The sequence below is a fragment of the Agelaius tricolor genome, unplaced genomic scaffold (assembly GCF_023055355.1).
Source record: "Agelaius tricolor isolate 1412-34295 unplaced genomic scaffold, bAgeTri1.0.p SCAF_7, whole genome shotgun sequence".
Taxonomy (NCBI): domain Eukaryota; kingdom Metazoa; phylum Chordata; class Aves; order Passeriformes; family Icteridae; genus Agelaius; species Agelaius tricolor.
In genome coordinates, this window is record NW_027269267.1 from 44,700,318 (window position 1) to 44,718,168 (window position 17,851).

The window sequence follows — 17,851 nt, forward strand, 5'->3', positions numbered from 1 at the left end:
ACCAGCTCCACTGTCAGGCTGCTAAAATTTACAGAAGCATCAGAAAACTGACAGAAACAGTCCTTAAAAATCAGAAACATTCCTGGTTCTCTGGATGACAGAGCTATCCTTGTTTTCTTTTTGAAGATGTAAAGTGTATTGCTCACACATGTAAAATAGAGTGGAGACACCAAGGCCTGTGGCTCTTTCTTTACTGATGGAAGGTGAAGATTTTGGATTCTGGCAAAAGCTTAAGAATAATGCTTACACTGACAATAAAACATTGTGGATGCCACAAAGGATTGAACTTAAAGCAGATTTTTCTTTTCTATGGTTTTGCTGCCCAACAATTACTAAAAAAAGCTTATGGTTAAAAAAAAACCAAAACAAAAAAAACAAACACAAAAATAATCCAAACCACCTCCTCAAAAAATAACATCTCAAAAAATATCCCAACATAAACAAACAAAAAGAAGCATTAAACAACTAGAGATCTTTCTAGAAAGTAAAGATATAAACAAAAAAACTAATATTGAAGTCTGAAGTCTGCATGTATCTTAACCAGTTGTGAAATTCCAAATATTTCTTAGAGTTTAAAATTCTGGAATTTTGAAAGGCTCCTACCTGCATTCCATTTTTTTTAACCTTAGTTGTTGGTATCAAGCAAGCATTGGCACAGTGTTTGTAGAAAACATGTGACTGCTGGATCTGGTTCCCACACAATAAAAATATGCTCGGGGCTATGGTGAGGCTTATTTATTTTGCAATAGGTTATAAAATGCCTTTTAAAAATATTTATGTAAGGTTTTAAGCATATATGAACTGAATTTCCTAGAAACTGTTCAGGTAGGTTATCAAGCAATCCGTTTTTTTAGATAGTTACCACTTTCACTATAAATTTTCCTGAACTGTCCCAAGATGATAGAGAGGTCTCTGGTTTACTTTTTCAGCTTAAGTACAGCTGGACATTTGATCCAGTCATTCCCAGGATAATAGAAAGTTTGATATTTCAGTACATTTTCAAGCAATGAGAACTAGAACTTCTTCATCCAAGAAGTAGTAGTTTGCATAGAAGGATTTTGGATTTATTTTCTATTAAGTACTTTTAAAGCCATTTGCTAAGGGAAATCAATCATAAGACTTTGAAAAAGGAGACTTCTTTTGTGAAAATTAAACCAAATCAAAAGCAACTATAAAGAGGTTTGCAACTCCTCTTGTATCCATGAGAGTCCAGTATGTTTCTTTCATCCTCCAACATTTTATTAATACTGGGCTTTTTCTCATCCTATATTAATTTTTTAATACTTTTAGGGCAAAAAAATATTTCTGTTTCACATGTGCACAGCATCCAGAATAAAGTGCTGCAAAGTGTCCTAGCCCAAAAGCAGTATGCATAAATGAGTCTAAGAAACAGGTACACTCCCTTTTACAGTCAGCACTGAAAATGTGCCAGGTAGTCTGAAACTTTAAACCCAAGCATTTTAGTCCTACAGAATACTGCCATTTTGTCCTTAAGGCTTTCCTCTTACCTCTGAGCTTTCAAGATGTATATCAAAGATTAATTCATTAAAATTTAAAATGCAAATTAAAAAAAAAATCTTACTTTAATCTGTAGCACAGACAATCAAGAATCATCAGGGTAAGATTTAAATGTTAGGGCTTAGAAATGAAAAGAATCTTGCATAAAGAGGCAGAATAGAGCTCATCAAAGCATTTTTCCTTGGCCTTCACTATTCTGAACTGTGTGTGTTTGTATCTTTGTATTTGAAAAGGGGAGTGGACTAGAGATTATGAGGATACGATTAGTTTAAAGATATCAGCTCATAAAGATCTGGAACTGTCACATTATTCACATAGGTCAGTGAACAGCTCATCTTCAGACCATAGGGAGATAAAAAGTTTTTAACTTTGTAAATGAGATTGTGAGAAAGCAAAGTTATAGCTTTCTGTACTATGCTGTAATAGTAAATTATGTTCAGACATTTTTAATAAGATCTCAACCACCGAAGCAAAACAACTCAGCTGGAATGCAAAACAAAAACAAACAGGAATGCAACTCCAGTGTAATTTGAATTTAAAAACAGCGTCAGGAAACTCTAAACGAAAATTAAAACTGCCCTGGCCAGTCCAGTAAGCAGCTCCTAAATGGTTTTAAGACATGCCAGTCCTAGATTCAGATCCTCAAACATTTTGTGGAAAATCCAAACATAATCCCAAAGAAATTCAGAAAAACTTCAGACATGGCTTCAGGGAAAGTAAAAGTCCATCTAACCTGGCAAGAAATTCCTCCAAAAGCAGCACAAGTCTCTAATATTATTTTTATCACAAATACCTATATTTGTACTTCTACAGCTCCTTTTCATCTCCTGCAGTGACTGATCAGCAGAATACCTCAGGCCTGCCTTAAATTCTGAAAGCCAGACCTTCTAGTTTTCAGATCATCTGACCACACCCATTCCTCCACCACAGAGTCCTTTTGCCTTCCTTCTGCTCTTGGCTGTGGCTATCTGTGTGATTAGGCTTCACACATATGCATTGCTGTATTTAAAAAAATACATAATAATAGAAGCATTTCCTGTAAGATTCATGTTTTCCACATCAGACTGAACTAGTTCCAACAAAATAAATCTTTGCTCTTTGGCTACTAGCTATGACAGTCATTAAGACCTTATTCATAAGAAGACAGTTGATATGTATTTTGCTTCTAATAAAACAAGATTAATTTCCACAGCTTAGAGGCAAAAGGCCTCTGCATTATCTGTATAATAAGGAATTCAGCATAGTAAATGTTGAAGGAATGTCGAGAAGGATACGCCTTCTTCTCTTAGAAGCCAAAATATTTGTTTTTATCCTGAAGTTTTTCATATAAAGCATTGCCAAATTAAATGCCTAAAATGTCAAATTTCCCACTATTATTAATGAACTGGGTGATACAAAAAGTGGTAACTGAACAACAGACTTAAAAAAGGAGTGTTTCAGAATTTTCTGTCATCCAACTTCTCATGCTGTATTGCTAAACCAGCCTCAGTTGTAGAGAAGTTGCTGGGATTGGCATGTCCACATTAAACACCAGCTGGAATAAACAGGTTCAATATATGGCTCTACACAACCACAGCTTGCTGGCTGCTGTTTGCTACATGATCTTCAAGTTCCAGCTTTCTGAAAGCATCTAATATTTGCCATGTGAAAATAAAAATTGGCCTATACTTCATTCTTTCTCTATCCCAAATATGAAGCTTGCCACCAAAATACCAAAATTTGAGTTTTTTGAAGAACTATTCTGCTCTGAACGAAGCTGAACAGTCAGTATCCTATGAGAAACCAGAGCTAAAAATTGTAGAATCATTCCACTAGAACTGAAGACTTACTTCAGCTCTACCTTTTGTTTTCCTTTGTTTTCCCTTGTAACTCTTAATCTTAATTCTATAGTATGTGGCTTATCTTTCCTTTATGTGAGTTGAATGTAGAGAATACGATGGTTTAAAGAAAAGCACATTTGGTCTGAATCACAGTTATGAAAGACACAACAGAGTTTCCTTGCTTTCAGTTAACAACTTTCAAGTCAGCAAACTTCATTATTTCCTCCCTCATTTCTCTTGAATATAGTGTGAGCCAGCAACTGAATTAAGTAATCCTGACTTGATACAGGATAAAGATTTCCAAGCCCTACTAAGACACTGAGTACGCACATAACTGCAGCTTTTCATCTAGACAAGTACCCATAATTGTGTGAGGTAAAATCTTTCTGGTCTGGAAGTCAACAGCAATTTTGCTGTTGTCCACATCCATCCTTTCTCCCCTCAGATAACAGTGCTGTGACTGGGCTGTCAGATCTGCCTACCTACACTTACACTCAAATAAGAATTTCCTGATTGCAGATAGAGGCTGTTTTGCAAACCACTATCACAGCCAGAACCATTCAAGGCTGTGCAATCCTCCATAAATCCGAACTTGTTATTACAGACAAGAATATTATCTCTTCAAACAGCCTTAAAGGCCCCTTCTGTCAGGTGCAGATCTCTATGTATAACTGATGCTCTAATTTCTTCCCTACACAATTGCATGTAACATGATTCTGTTTGTTTGGCAATTAGCTAGTCTTTTTTGTCCTTTTGCTGAAAACTACATTTAAAAATTGCTAAATTTATTTTACAGATATTAAACAATCACAAAAATGTGTTCCTAGACAGATTTTTTTTTTCAGGAATTACACATCAGAGCAATAGCCATATAATACGTTTGTGAACTTCTGAAAATAACACATTGTGTTTAAATAAATATTTTACTCTACCATTTTGTCCACAGAACTAATAACACAGAAAAGAATTCACTCAGAAAACAGAAATAACGTGTATTTGTGTGAGAAAGAAAACAGGCAAGATAGGAGTAGATGCCACGTGAATATATGACAGCAATCATTCACGTATTTGTAGCTGAAAGAGCTCTCAAAACTGGTTTTTCAAGATGTGGGCGGAGGAGATTCTGTTTTGAAAGAAGCTGTGGAGCTGTCACTAATGTAAAATCAACTAAATCACAATCCAAATTTGTATGTATTTTCAAATTAGAAATACTCATTCAGTTGTAAATGTAGGCTTTTTTTTCTAATAGAGTGTAGAAAAGGGGGTGATAATTTTAATTTTCTTTATTCAGCTCTGTCATCATTCAATTCACTAGATTTTTGATGAAGAACACTTCCTGTTTATCCATGTGTTCAGGTCATTGTATAGCTAAGTCCTTGCATTTAAGTAGAATGGGTATTTTTGCAAAGGTGAAAATTAAAGACAACTGTTGTTTTGGGGTTGGTTTTTTTTTTCCCCAAAATAATAAAAATAATTCAAGAAAATTATAAAAGAGTAAATACTCATTAGTTTTAGACAAAAAATCCAAACAAAGAAAAAAACCAAACAAAATGAACCAAAGAGCAAAAATGACATTAAAACAGCAATTCATGAAAAGTGGTCTGAACAGTGAATTTATCAGAGAATTATCACTAGAATAAAATACAATTAGCAATATAATATAAATAATGAAATAATTAATATGGTCTGGACAGAAGTCAGAAAGTTCTCAGGAATCTGAACACCAAAACTGTATAACTTTCAGAGCTGCATTTTCATAGTCAAGTTCTCCATACTTCTTGAAAATCAGATCCTTTGAAATGGCATCCTAAACTGGACAGTAAGAAATCACAGAACAACTGAAAATGTAGGAATTTCCCTACATGGTAGGGAACAGTATAAAACCAGAACAGTTAACATCCTTACCTAGGTATGGCAGAAGTTGGTGTCCTAGTGTGGCTCAGTGTGGTTAGTCAGCTTGGAAAGGAGGCACAATCAAAGCAGACTGAGAGCTGAACTGTTCTTCTCCATCCAGCTGTCTGAAAAGTCAAGAGATTTCTCCTTCAGAGGCTGAGTCACTTAAGGAGGAGGTAGGAGGTGTGGAAAAGGGTGGCACCTTGTAGAAATACCAGATCAATTAAGAGTACGGGTGAGTTGCTGTCCTTCTGCGCTTGCTGTTCTTTTCAAGTGCAGTAGGGCTGGGTTTCACAAAATGAACCGCCTTCACAGACCTTGAAAACAGAAAACCAAACAATTACCATTTGGAAAAATATGCTAGAGTAATTTGGATTTTCCACAGAAATACTTGTTGCAGAGCTATAGGGCTGCCTCTCAGCCAGAGTTTCAGGTATTTACAGGGATGAACATGAAGTAACACCACATTTCACCAAAGAGAAGTTCTGCAGAAATGTTACATGGGTATCACACGCTGGGATCTGATCTGCATTATTTGCACCATTTGGGTATGTGGGCAGAGGCAAAAGATCTGGGGGGAAATCCCTCCCACGTGAGATCTTGTTGCATGTCTCTCTTATCTCTGCACATTTGCATTTCTCCTTCTGTACTGCCAGCAATAAACAAAGGAGGGAAGAAGTTGTGCTCACTTTTTTTTTCTCTCTTTAAAATGGCTGCAGATAGATTTGTAGGCTAAGAACTGCCTTACTGTTAGTAAATAGAGTAGTATGAAATCAGTACTTTTCTTTTAGGTATGCTGTATACAACTCCATGCTTCTCTTTAAGATACAGAGGCTGGTTTTAATGTATCTTATACAAGCCCACCTTATTTTATATTTGGGCAACTTTTGAATTGAAATATGTGAGAGGTCATTTAGCAACCTTTAGTCCTATTATCTTTTGTGAAAATTAAGAATTTCTTTGAACTCAAAAAAGCAAACTGGCATGAATTAACTTAGTAATAGCCTGTATTTTTGCCCATGGTTACCTTTTCATAGGCTTGGTACTTAGTAGGATGAAGCTATTCTCCAAACATTGGTTCTATTTCATAAAAGACAGCTGATGAAGCAGAGCAGCAGACAAGAAAATACCACATATTATACAAATGGTATAAACTATTAACTACCACAAATCTCAGAATTAATGAATACAAGCATGCACACATTTCTAAATTTTGTACATCTCAGGTTCTCTGTCTATTAAAGTCAAAAATACTTACAGCAGTCCTGGAATTTTCAGGTACTATGTGTTTATCTTTTTACAGTCAAGAAGAAACTTTTGTGAATACATGTCTTTGCAAACACATTGAAAATTTAGTTGCCTCCCGTATGAAACAAATATCTTTCCCCATAAGAAATGAGGAATTAGCATTAAATGGGAATTAGCTTTAAAAAATCTACATACATTTTAATTTGAAATTGACATCTAGCTTTTATTCATAGTAACACCTGAGAGTAGGAATATCTTCTTTTCGAAACACTTTTCTTTCAAAATTCAGGTGCAACGTGCTATGAATTTGTTATCAGTTTCCATTCAACCAGACAAGCCCCACTTGTAAATCAGAGATATGCTTAACCTGTCTCACAGCACTACCTTCTTTAGCCAAAGTGTTTGGGAAACACAAATAGAGATGCAAACAATACAGTCTGGAGAAGTTAAATTTATATTTTCCTGTATGTATGGCCTTTGAACACAGAGAAGAAACTTTGGGGCACAGCAGGCCAGTTCTGCTACCTCAAATAAGCCCAAGGCTTATTCTAAGGCAGTCCTTGCTAAGTCTTTGGTGTCTGGTGTGGCAGAGTAGACAGCCCATAGGAAGATGCATACATATGAAATTCCAGCAATGGTGCTGACCTCAACCTAGGAATAAAGCAGGCCAGCTGTCTTTTAATGACAACCACTATATTCATTGGATGGTGAATTTTTGGTGTTAGTTATGCAGATTACTTAATATTTCAAAGCTGTAAAAAATAATTCAACCTTTTTTTAGACTGAAGTAAATCTGACTTACTTATAAACAGTCTGTCTCATTTTCTGTGTTGTAACCACACGCAAGCATTGTTCCTAGGGAATAAAGAATATATGATGCAGTGCTGTATATCAGGAATTGAACAGTTTCAGCATAACCATAACAATGAAAATGACATAACTATTTTCCATGAAAAACTTCTCATATTCTGAAGAAATTAAGCTTTCAGAAATTCAGAGGAACTCAAACTTTGCCTTTGGATCTCAGTATAACATGTAACACTTACAAATCCAGCCATGCCCAGAGTGTGAGAACTGTTCTGCAGTCAGGTTTCATTTTCTTTCAATTCTCTAGTCTAAGGTTCATATTAAATTGAAGGAAGGATAGAAGTGAAATACAGCAAAATGTAATTTCTCAGACTATTTCAGAACTTGAATTATATTTTCCTTACTACCTTTCTTACTCTTAAGAAAACATCCAAGTTGAAGCAGAGGCAGGCAGTATTCTAGACATAGATTTTTCCATAGTGTCAGAAAAGAGCAATGCAAAAAATACAGACAAGTTTGTATTGACAACTGATGACTATCAACTGAGTATGTAATTTACCTAACCATTGCACTGGGCATGTACTACTATTGATTTATCACATTTCAAGTATATTTTTCTTTTTCTTTTTAGCTCAACCAGTGAGGTGCTTTGGTGCAAACAGTAAATTGTTTCATATCTATCTATCAATAATCTACTTGCTGGAACTTAAGTAAATACTCTGCTTTTGCTTGTCATTCTCTCAAGAAGAAAAGAGGAAGTTCTCTGAAAAGTAGATACAAACATAACTGGCAACATCCTAGGCTTATAGAACCCCATCAAAATCATTCTGATACCTTGATTTAGCAGAGTGTGTAGCCTGTCATAATTTATGACAGAAAACAAGAAATATCTTAGAATTCCTCCCTACAATAAATCCTCCTTACCCTTTATTAATAACCAGCAATTGGGACACATTAGTGATCAGTAATGAGAGGCCACTATCTCTTGCAGCTTAGATTTTTGACACAGTTTGGAGGACATTTCAAGCAGGCTCATTCTAAATACCTCATCTACAATGAAGGCTTATTTGCCATCCAAGGAATTCTCATAATGCCTGCTAAGAAACTGCCAGTAGAGAATGTTGACTTTTAAAGCAGGGTAGCACTGGCAAAAAACTGAACAGAAGTACTTCACAAGTGCCATAATTTAGTTTTGAATGGCTTATTCAGTGTCATTAAAGTCAAAAGCTTATAGCACCCTACAGTGGCAATACATTACCATACTTCCCAACTCTCACAGTTTTCTGAACAAGATGATTGTGCTCAGTGTTCTTAGCTTCAGCTTATCCACTTTTCTAGACATTCTATGTCCCTTGATTGCTAATAAAATACATTTTCTCTACATTATTTTCTTGTCAATTTTGTTGGTTTTCCATTTTTCAGTACAAACCCTACTGCAAAATATTGGGCTACCTCCACATCTTTGTTAAGGTTTATAAGACAGCATAATGAAAACAGCATAGTGTAGCCTAGCTCCATTGAGCTTTTATGTAGATTCACAACACAGAGCTGGGAATGAGCAGTGACTCAGAAGAAAATTTTTAGACAAATAAGGTTCTGTGACTCCTCCCAAAAAGAGAAGAATACTTTACTGAATATATTTTTTCATACACTCAGTCCTCCAGAAGAGAAGTCCTGTAATACTTCAGACTTTCCAAGTAGGATAGGTTAACGGTGGTGTTATGGGTTATGAGAGTCTATAACTGGTATGTCCGAAAGATTTGAAGGCAGCCTAGCAAATAATATTCAATTTTTTTTTAGTTTCAAGATAGGGTAAAGCAGCTACATTTAAGCTATTAAATGAAACATACCAAAGCCCATTATCTTGCCTGAGGACAAGGAGCACAGCATGTTCTGTACCTGTATCACTTAAGTTGCTTTTTGAAAAGAACTGTGTGGCCTCATTCACACTCCTACTGAAAGCAGTCCAGAGCTTGTAACAGGGAGATCTGTCCATGCCTAAGTCTTTTTTCCGAGACAGATAATTGTCATGAACAATACTGTGTCAAGGACTGTGTGTGATAATAGTATGGACAAAGAGAGGATATTGCTTAGGTCCAGATGCTATTCCTACTAAGTTAACTAGTATGGTCCTAATAATTGGCCCTGATTTCTCTAAATTTAATTATGTTCAATAGAGCTCATGTCAAAAGATGACTAAAACTAAACACTCTGAAACATATAGATAGGTGTAGGCAGTGGATGGTGCAAGGCAGCATTTAGCAAACTAACACAGCTGGTTAATGTAATCTTTTTCGGGGATGTGGGTTGCACATCTGTGCCACCTGCACATTTTTCTTGCTTAAGCTTAGTGTAAGCTCACCTATGTACATAGACAGCAGTTCCAACAGGTTGAGTCAAAAGGGAAGGGGTCACTAATGCAAAAAACCCAGTGCAACAAATAGAAAAGGAAGTGATGCTCATGCATAAGGTGACACCTTCCTCTTGAAGGTGACTAACACACAGCCTGCTCCTCCCTAAATTCCCAGTCCAGCCCTACATAAAATAAGCTGATGGTTGAGACCTGTGTTACGTCTTTATACAGAGTTACTTTTCACTCTGGTCAAAATAATTAATCAAGAGAATATATTGCCTATGGGTACACCCTTACCAAGAGGTATGTGTGACTCAGAACCAGATTATGAATATCTCTATGAATCTGAATCCCAGTATTCATGGCTGCAGCACAGAGGAGAGGGAGAAATAAGTATGACTTTTTCCCATGGGCAGGTTATTCTAACATGATAAATTCCACCTGAAGATTCTGGTCCTCGTGCTCCTTGAAAGACAAAATAAAATATACTAATGATCCAATATGAGATGGAAAGCCCTTTTCTTCATGGGCTTCCTTGCTCCTACTAGGATATGGGTTTTAAAGGTAAATAAGCAATGTCCTAGGCTTCCTTGCAAAGGGCAACTAATGGCAGTGCCAATTACCTGCAGTACTGTGTAACAACTTTGTTCTTTCCTTTATGCTCAAAAATTAGAATTCTTCTGCCTAATTCATGTGCAAGGCTCATGCTGTTACAATCCAGTGATTAAGAGGTGCCTCTGCACAGGTTTAGGTGCAGATGAGACCATATGCCCAAGTCAATAATACAGATTTATTTGAACAATGAGTGTGAGGTAGAAAGATAGAAATAAATAGAGAAGAGGTGAAGGGGACAAGAGGGATGGGGTGGTGGAAAGAGAGAGACAGAGAGTTAGAGTCCCAGGCTTGTTCAAAACTTTTCACCAAATATACATGTCTTATTAATTAGAAATCTTTCTCTATTGGTTAAACAATCCCCTCTACTCCAAAGCAAATTAGTCTGCATGCTCAGTCTTTCTTTTGAGTTGGTGGGTTTCATGGGTCAGTGGGTTATGTGTTGGTTGTCATGATCTCCCTTGTGAATTGTCTTTATAATTGTCTTTATTAGTCTTTTCTTATCTTGGGAGTTATGCCAATGTCCTTGTAGCCTGTAGACTCTGCATTCTTTGTGTCCACAATCAGTGATACATTTTTCTTCCCAAGCTTTGCTAACCTCCCCCTAGACCTGAGATCACTGAAGTGTGTCAAGCCCTCAACTTCAGCAAGTTCTACAGACAAGTAATTTATCCTCCAACACACAGACAACAGTACCACCTTTATACAGCCCAAGGTCCAGGTATCCACAGAGAAATATCTGAAGGGCCTTGGTGGCCACTGGTGGTCTCAGATGCCATCTGTCCCATAATTGGGGTGATCCTTGTTTGACCAGTGATATGCCATTAGCCATTGTTTCTTTTCACACAGTTTGCCATGGTGAAAATTTCTGTCCAGATCCATTAACCAGAATGTGCTGACCTTTACCAGGCCTGAAATGAGAGTCTTCCTGTCTCAAATTCATCCCTTCTTTGACACACACTTAACTCTCTCAAAGAACAGGACAAGAAAGCAATAGCTCACCAATTGGAAGAGTCACTTAGCATATGACTAAACCCAAGTTCAAATCATTCCTCCTTTTGATAACAGCTTATTTTTACCAGCAGACTACCTTAACCACTGAGTTATAGATTTTTATGTAAGGGAACACAATTGCCTAGGGTTTTTTACCTCCTGAAAGTTTAAATATTCACTGGAGAAAGAATAATGCAACAGCCCTTTTAATATGGCATACAAATATTGGCCTCACTACTGTCAAAATGAATATTTAAATAATATGTATGGAATTCTCATTTTTTCTTTTTGTAATTTCTCAGCACTTTATCACTTAAATGATTAAAATAGGTAGACACGAGAATTATTTTGTAATATGGTGTAGCAACAGCTGTTGTACAGAGGCAGAAGAACTTATAAATACTTTCACTAGATTAAGTTACTGTCAAAGTGAGAACAGCATTTCACAAAGTCTGGTATGAAATACCATAATGCACCAGAGATAATGTTGTGTTTTATGGATTAACTTTGGCCAGCCAAGCTATTTCCTTTAGTTCTTGTAGGCTGGTGTTCCTGGGGAAGACCTTTCAACTGGATAAATTAAGGCATGCAATCTTTTTTTAACCACACCTTTCTGAATACAGGAAGGAGCACTGTCAGAGCTTTTTCATATGCATTTTTTAAATGCTAAGAAAACCTTAGTCACAGTACAGACGTATTTGCAGCCCATTGTTCTCCCAAAAGGGTGTGGCAAAGTTCATAAACTAAAGGAGGAAGAAAAAATGTCATAAATATTATGCAAAATGTCTCAAAGTTTTCACATCTTCTGGTTGCCCCAGAAAATGTCTGAGCAGTGTCTTCTGCTTATAGCAGGTGCCAGTGCATTTCATGGAGGTACACAGTCTTCAGTGTTATTTGGCCTCATTTTCTCACAATTTGAATAGGTCCTGACTCTGCAAATAAGTAAAATATATTTCAGAAGTCCACAAAAGTCTGGTCCATAGCATGCTAAACTTGAGTATTTTGATCTTGCACCACTGCCATTACTGCCTTAGCTAAAGAACATAGTTACTAATGTTATCAGTTACTGATAAGATCAATTATTTGAGGAAAACTGTGCTGAAAATCTGGCTAAGTCCAATGACATCTGTGTGACCCCAGATGAATGGGTGTAACCAGTTTTGTAGCTTATGTCATTGATAAATAGCTTATTTGTTAATTTGTTACCAGTTTCTGAATTAACAAAGAACATTCACATAGGTGGCTAAAGAATCAGATTGTGACCTAGAGTAGTAGAGGGAGTGTGAGAATTAGGATTAGATGGGCTTTTTTCATTAAAAAGTGACTTTGTAATATCTCTATCAAATCCCCTCTGAGAGAGCTCTGGGAAAGAACAAACAGTGCAGATCTCAGGAAAAGCCATCTCTAAAATATGTTAGAAGAGGCAAAGTTAAAAAGAGAAAAGTCTTTTCCTGCTCCTTGTCTGAAATTTTCTTATAGCATTTAATTGGTCATGGGCACTGTAAATACATAGGGGACAACCCCCACAGGCTCTTCTTTTTTAAGGTTGCAGATAAGGAGATGTATCTGCCCCAAAGAATTATATCCATGTGGGGAAGTTCACATTACACTTGTCTGATAGACTGGCTTTCCTCTCCTTGCCCTGGTGTTGTGTTCCAATTTTCTGCTAGGGCTAAGCAGCCTTCTCTTGTAATTCCTTCTTTTATTATTTGGATCAAATTAGTTGACTGAGAACTTGATTGTCATTTGAAAGCCTACATGGAAAATCTGTACCAATCAAAACAACTCAACAAACCAATATCCTACCTATTTAATGAAATCTTCCTTTGATGTAAATTCCATACAGGTGTTATCATCTCACTTAACTGCTGTGCATGATAGCTAAATGTTACAGATTGTGATCCTGTTCTCTATCCACATCAAAGCTGAATGTGGACATGGAAGAAAGGAAGGTTCCTAGAAGATGCTGGCTGCGGTATAGTTAGCACAGAACAGCTTATTGTAAAAGAGTTACTAGAAAATGTGTTCTAAAGTCAATAACTGCAAAAATAAGACACAGACCAAAAACGTGAATGGGAAAGGATAGAGTTGAAGTTAAAAAGGTTCAGAGAAGAAAAAAAAAGATGATTGAAGATGCATAATTACTTCTCCCCACACCGAACAAATGCATCAGCTAAGACTGTCTTAATGTGGTGAAAGGAGGTGTAAAAATATCATAAAAACATCATAAAACAGTATGAGGAGGGTGTATTTCAATTCTCCCCCAGTACAAGAGCTATTTGCCATCAACGAGAAGAGAGAAGAGAAGAGAAGAGAAGAGAAGAGAAGAGAAGAGAAGAGAAGAGAAGAGAAGAGAAGAGAAGAGAAGAGAAGAGAAGGAAAAGGAAAAAAAGAGAGGTGTTTCTTTCTGTATGTAGGATGTAAGCTCTCCTTGCTGCAGGAAGATGTATCTCCAATAGGTTATGAAATAGTTTACTTGTACTCATGCCTGCCTGTACTTGTGCATGTGTGTGTGTGTGTATGTATGCAAGTATGTACTTATATAGGCATGTGTGGGTACCCATATGTCAAATAGCTGAATGAGACACAAGCTTGAGGAAGAGAAAAGCAGTGATGGTTACTAAATAAACAGAAATTCCATTGGGCTAAAGAGGAGCCTGAGAAGCAAATTGATGGAGACTCTAAGGACACTTAGGGAAAGCAACTTAAATGCTCTCCCTGTTCTTCCACTCTTTCCTTAACTCTGGAATTTTGCTTTTGGCAGCTGTTGGAGACAGAATACGGGGCTGACCAAGGAGTGCCACTGTCATGCTATGCCCCTATGATCAAAAGTTGTATAATGCACATAACTTCACGTGCATTAAAATTCTTTCCTAATTCGTTGATGATAATGCAAACAATTAGCAATAGAATCAAAGTGATACCATTTTTCTGTGGAAATGTTGATTTGTCAGGTATTAAAATAAATCTTAGCGAAGGGTTTGTCATTCAGCCCCTCAACTGAGAGTCTTAGAGCATTGTCACTTTAATTCTTCAGACTGTCTTCTCTGTTTACATGACAAATGTGGAAAGTATGCAAATATGTAAACATGGAGAGAATTTTACTTTGTTCGTACATGTTTAAGACCCTTTCCTTACTAATAAATACCTTTGCAATCCAGTAAAAATTTTTCACCTGTTCAAATAACAGAAAAAATAGCAAAGCAGATTTATGTAGTTCATCTGCAGGAGTAAAATTTAAAATGGTATCACGGAAATGGCATCAGCCGTCCATATTCCCCTTCCCTGGAAAATAATTCAGCTGGCTTATTGTTCTCCCTTATCCACAGAATTAGAAGGTTTAGTAGCATTTCCAAGCATCTTCCAAGGAATAAACTTCAGGTGCAGCTTTCAATCACAAACTATGTGAAGGAAAAGAGAATACACTTCCTTAATCAACACATCTGCAAACAGGGCCTTATGAGCTGGGAAGCTGAAGGAACAACTGAGTTTTCTTCTTGCCTTTTCAAAAAACTTGTCCTTTGATATAAACTGGCCAATAGACTGGTATCAAAGTCAGTACATTTTAAATATCAATTTTTCCTTCCCTTTTATTTTGAGTAAATTATATTCTTCTAAAAATTGTTTTCCAAATTGTGAGTACTTTGGAAAGAATGTTGGCAGAAAAAAGAACTTTTACATGAGTTTTAATGTTCAGTACATGAAAAAGAATTGAAAGTTCTTTAATTTGTTTTTGTTGCTGCTGCTAAATGAAATTAAAACAAGGCTGGGCTTTGAAATGGGATGATTTTTAAATAATTTGGGTGATATTACAAGGGAAAGAATCAAAAGAGAATGATTATAATTATCTGGATGTAATCACAGAGGCCCAGATAAGTTCCTCAGGTTCCAGATCCTGCCACAGTGCAGTAAGAGCATAACATGAAGAACCCAGTAATTTCAGGTGTAGGCTTCTCTGGATCTCTCTCTCCATTAGCTCATCTTCTCTGGATCTCTCAGGCTATTAGCCTGGGAGAGCTAAATGCCAATTAATGTGTAAGTAAAGAATTTGAATTCTACTCAATGAAGGAGACACCAGAGCAGTGACAGCAATTTTCAAACACTTGTTTCCTCAGAGCTGGGCGAGACTTTCCATCACAGGCCCTATTTAGCAAAAAAAGCTAGACTACATCAAAAGCTAGGCTCCTATCTCTAAATTTATCACTCAAGACACCCCTAATGTAATATCACATAAAAGCAGATTAAAGTAGGTCAGAGGCTTGGGCTGTGAAAGTTACTATTTCTCTCCACTGTTTTGAAAGGAAGCCTAAAAATGACAAGTCAGATTTAGGCATCTACTCTGTAGATACCTATACATTTCAGATGAATTCCATGTAATAGCAGAATTTCAAATATTTTTTTTCTCTTGCAGAAAGCAATGGCTTCTTGCTATATTAAAAGGAAAAGGAAATGAGGGTGCAGGTTTTTTTTCCTCTCTGTCTGGACAAAATTCTAGCTTATTCTGCAGCCTCAACAGTACTGCATCTATAAAAACTCCCTACTGCACTGTAGCCCTTCACACAAAAAGTGTGTCTAGAACACTATAATCTGTCCATGTAGGAGTCTGACACACAAAGAAATTTTAAGATGAAAGAATAGAGAGGAGAGAAAAACAAACAAACAAAAAAGTGCTTTCCTGACAGTTTCATCCCTTTCACTCACAGGTACTAAGGAAATATTACTTTCATTCCTAGAAAGAATATGTCATATTTTTCTGCATTTGACTTCTCTAGCTATAGCAACAGTAAAACTTGTATTTTAGTGTTTAATTGCTTTACTTGTATGTGTCTATATTCACTGTGTTCACATCCTTGACCTCCAGATAAAACAGTATAAATGAGTTTTGGCATCTTCTATGAATTTGTGAATAGAACCTCATAGCATTGTACATAATCACAATCTTTGAATTCTAAAATTTTTCTTAGTTTTCTTAATATAACTTTGAAATAAGCAATTCTGCTCCAGAATATTTGAGACTTCTAAATTCACAGTGCTGAACTCATTTTAGGTTGAAGCAGAAAGCTCCAAGCCAGTGAGCTTTGTTGTAACTTAATTATATGGCCAAGCTGGGTGTGTGAAAATATCCAGTGCGCACTGGAGAATAAATTGCTGGGTTTGGTTTTTCTTGATTTACAAGTTGCTATAAGTGGTGCATGTTCCCAGGGAGTGGTGAAGAGTAGGGGTGTGTTAAACAGGTTTAAGAACATTTTAAAGAAACACTGTCAGGTTTGAAACATAGTAGATTTGGTGTACATCCTCCCTCCTTCCAAATAACATTTTCTGTTTCTGTGGTTACAAACAGCTGAGTTGCACACTGACTCTCTGTTTAAGCAATACCACAAAATCCAGTGTAGCAGTTTTGTGTCACACTGTTGCTCTCCTTTTTTTCTTTATTTTTGCCATCAGTGGGGAAACGAAACTGCCAGAATTGCTGTTCTCTGAACTCCTTGGAGAGCTCAATGCACATGCCATTGAGTTCAGCCAGTAAAATCTTGTGGGTTTTCTGCAAAAAATAGCTGTGGTGAGGGCAAGCAGCTTCTGGATCAAACAATTTCTCTGCTCAGAGTTGTACAATAGTTATTTGATAGTGTTACTGGGGCCACCACTTCAAGGTCTGAAACTCCCCAGTACCAAGTCTGGGCTGCAAGTTCCCAGGACCCTTGGAAAAGTGACATGATTTTGAACCTAATTTTTTTTGTTTTTTGGAAGTTTTGCATGGAGAATTGACATAATTTTAAATCTTTTATAGACATAGCACTGATTTTGAGCCTTGGAGACCTAGTGGGTATTTCCTTCTTCTGGATATCCTACTGGAACTAAGGAAAATTCCAATTGAATTGAAAATAAGAGTAAACTTTCTTAAGCAGATTTCACAAGAGATGCCTGGAATATCCATTTCAATAGCTTGTTTAGTGTAGGAGAATAGAATCAGCTGAGCGGAGTGTATATACAAAATTCTGTACATACAAAAAGCCGTTTGCCGTTATTGCAAACAAAACTGAAGTCTTTGTTTGGAAGGATTCAATGTTATTCCCTAGGCAACATTTTGAAACCACTTTTCTTCCCAAAGCTGGTAAATCTGTTAATTTTATTTCTCTCTCCTGTGGCATTATGCTATAGTACTTGCAATGTTATTCAAAATTCTATAAAATAAAAACATTCAATACCAGAAGGTCTGGGAGAATCATAGAATATCCTGAGCTGGAAGGGACACACAGGATCATGGAGTCCAGCTCCTGGCCCTGCATGGGACATCCTCAAGAACCACACCCCATGACTGAGATCATTGTCCAAACACTTCTTGAACTCTGTCAGGCTTTGTGTCATGACCTCTTCCCAGGAAACCTGTTCAGTATTTAGTTATTTGAGTAAATACATCTTCTAAATTCCCCCTTCCAAAGGTAATAAGGGAGCACCATGACATGCTCACAAATCTTTATTTGCCAGAGCAACACTTAGTCCATGAATAGGAGAGAGTGGAGTTGTGCCTTGCAAGTGCCACTGTTTGGAAGACACGGAACAGAGGGAGACTGAAATTTGGAAGCAGGTATCGAAGTAACTGAAGAGG

The 17,851-nt window shown here is 36.7% G+C and overlaps 1 protein-coding gene and 1 long non-coding RNA gene across 2 annotated transcripts in view; one reads left to right on the forward strand and one right to left on the reverse strand.

Moving 5' to 3' along the window:
* Positions 1 to 17,851, reverse strand: part of SCEL (sciellin) — a 68,577-nt gene that overhangs the window by 41,286 nt on the left and 9,440 nt on the right. Inside the window, exons 2-3 of the mRNA XM_071431019.1 lie at positions 5,434 to 5,548; positions 5,244 to 5,356 (exon numbers count right to left, since the gene is read on the reverse strand). The gene's annotated coding sequence lies outside the window, so the exon portion shown is untranslated. The remainder of the gene's footprint in view (positions 1 to 5,243; positions 5,357 to 5,433; positions 5,549 to 17,851) is intronic.
* Positions 1 to 17,851, forward strand: part of LOC139591858 (uncharacterized) — a 36,958-nt gene that overhangs the window by 12,064 nt on the left and 7,043 nt on the right. The gene's annotated exons all lie outside the window — the stretch shown is intronic.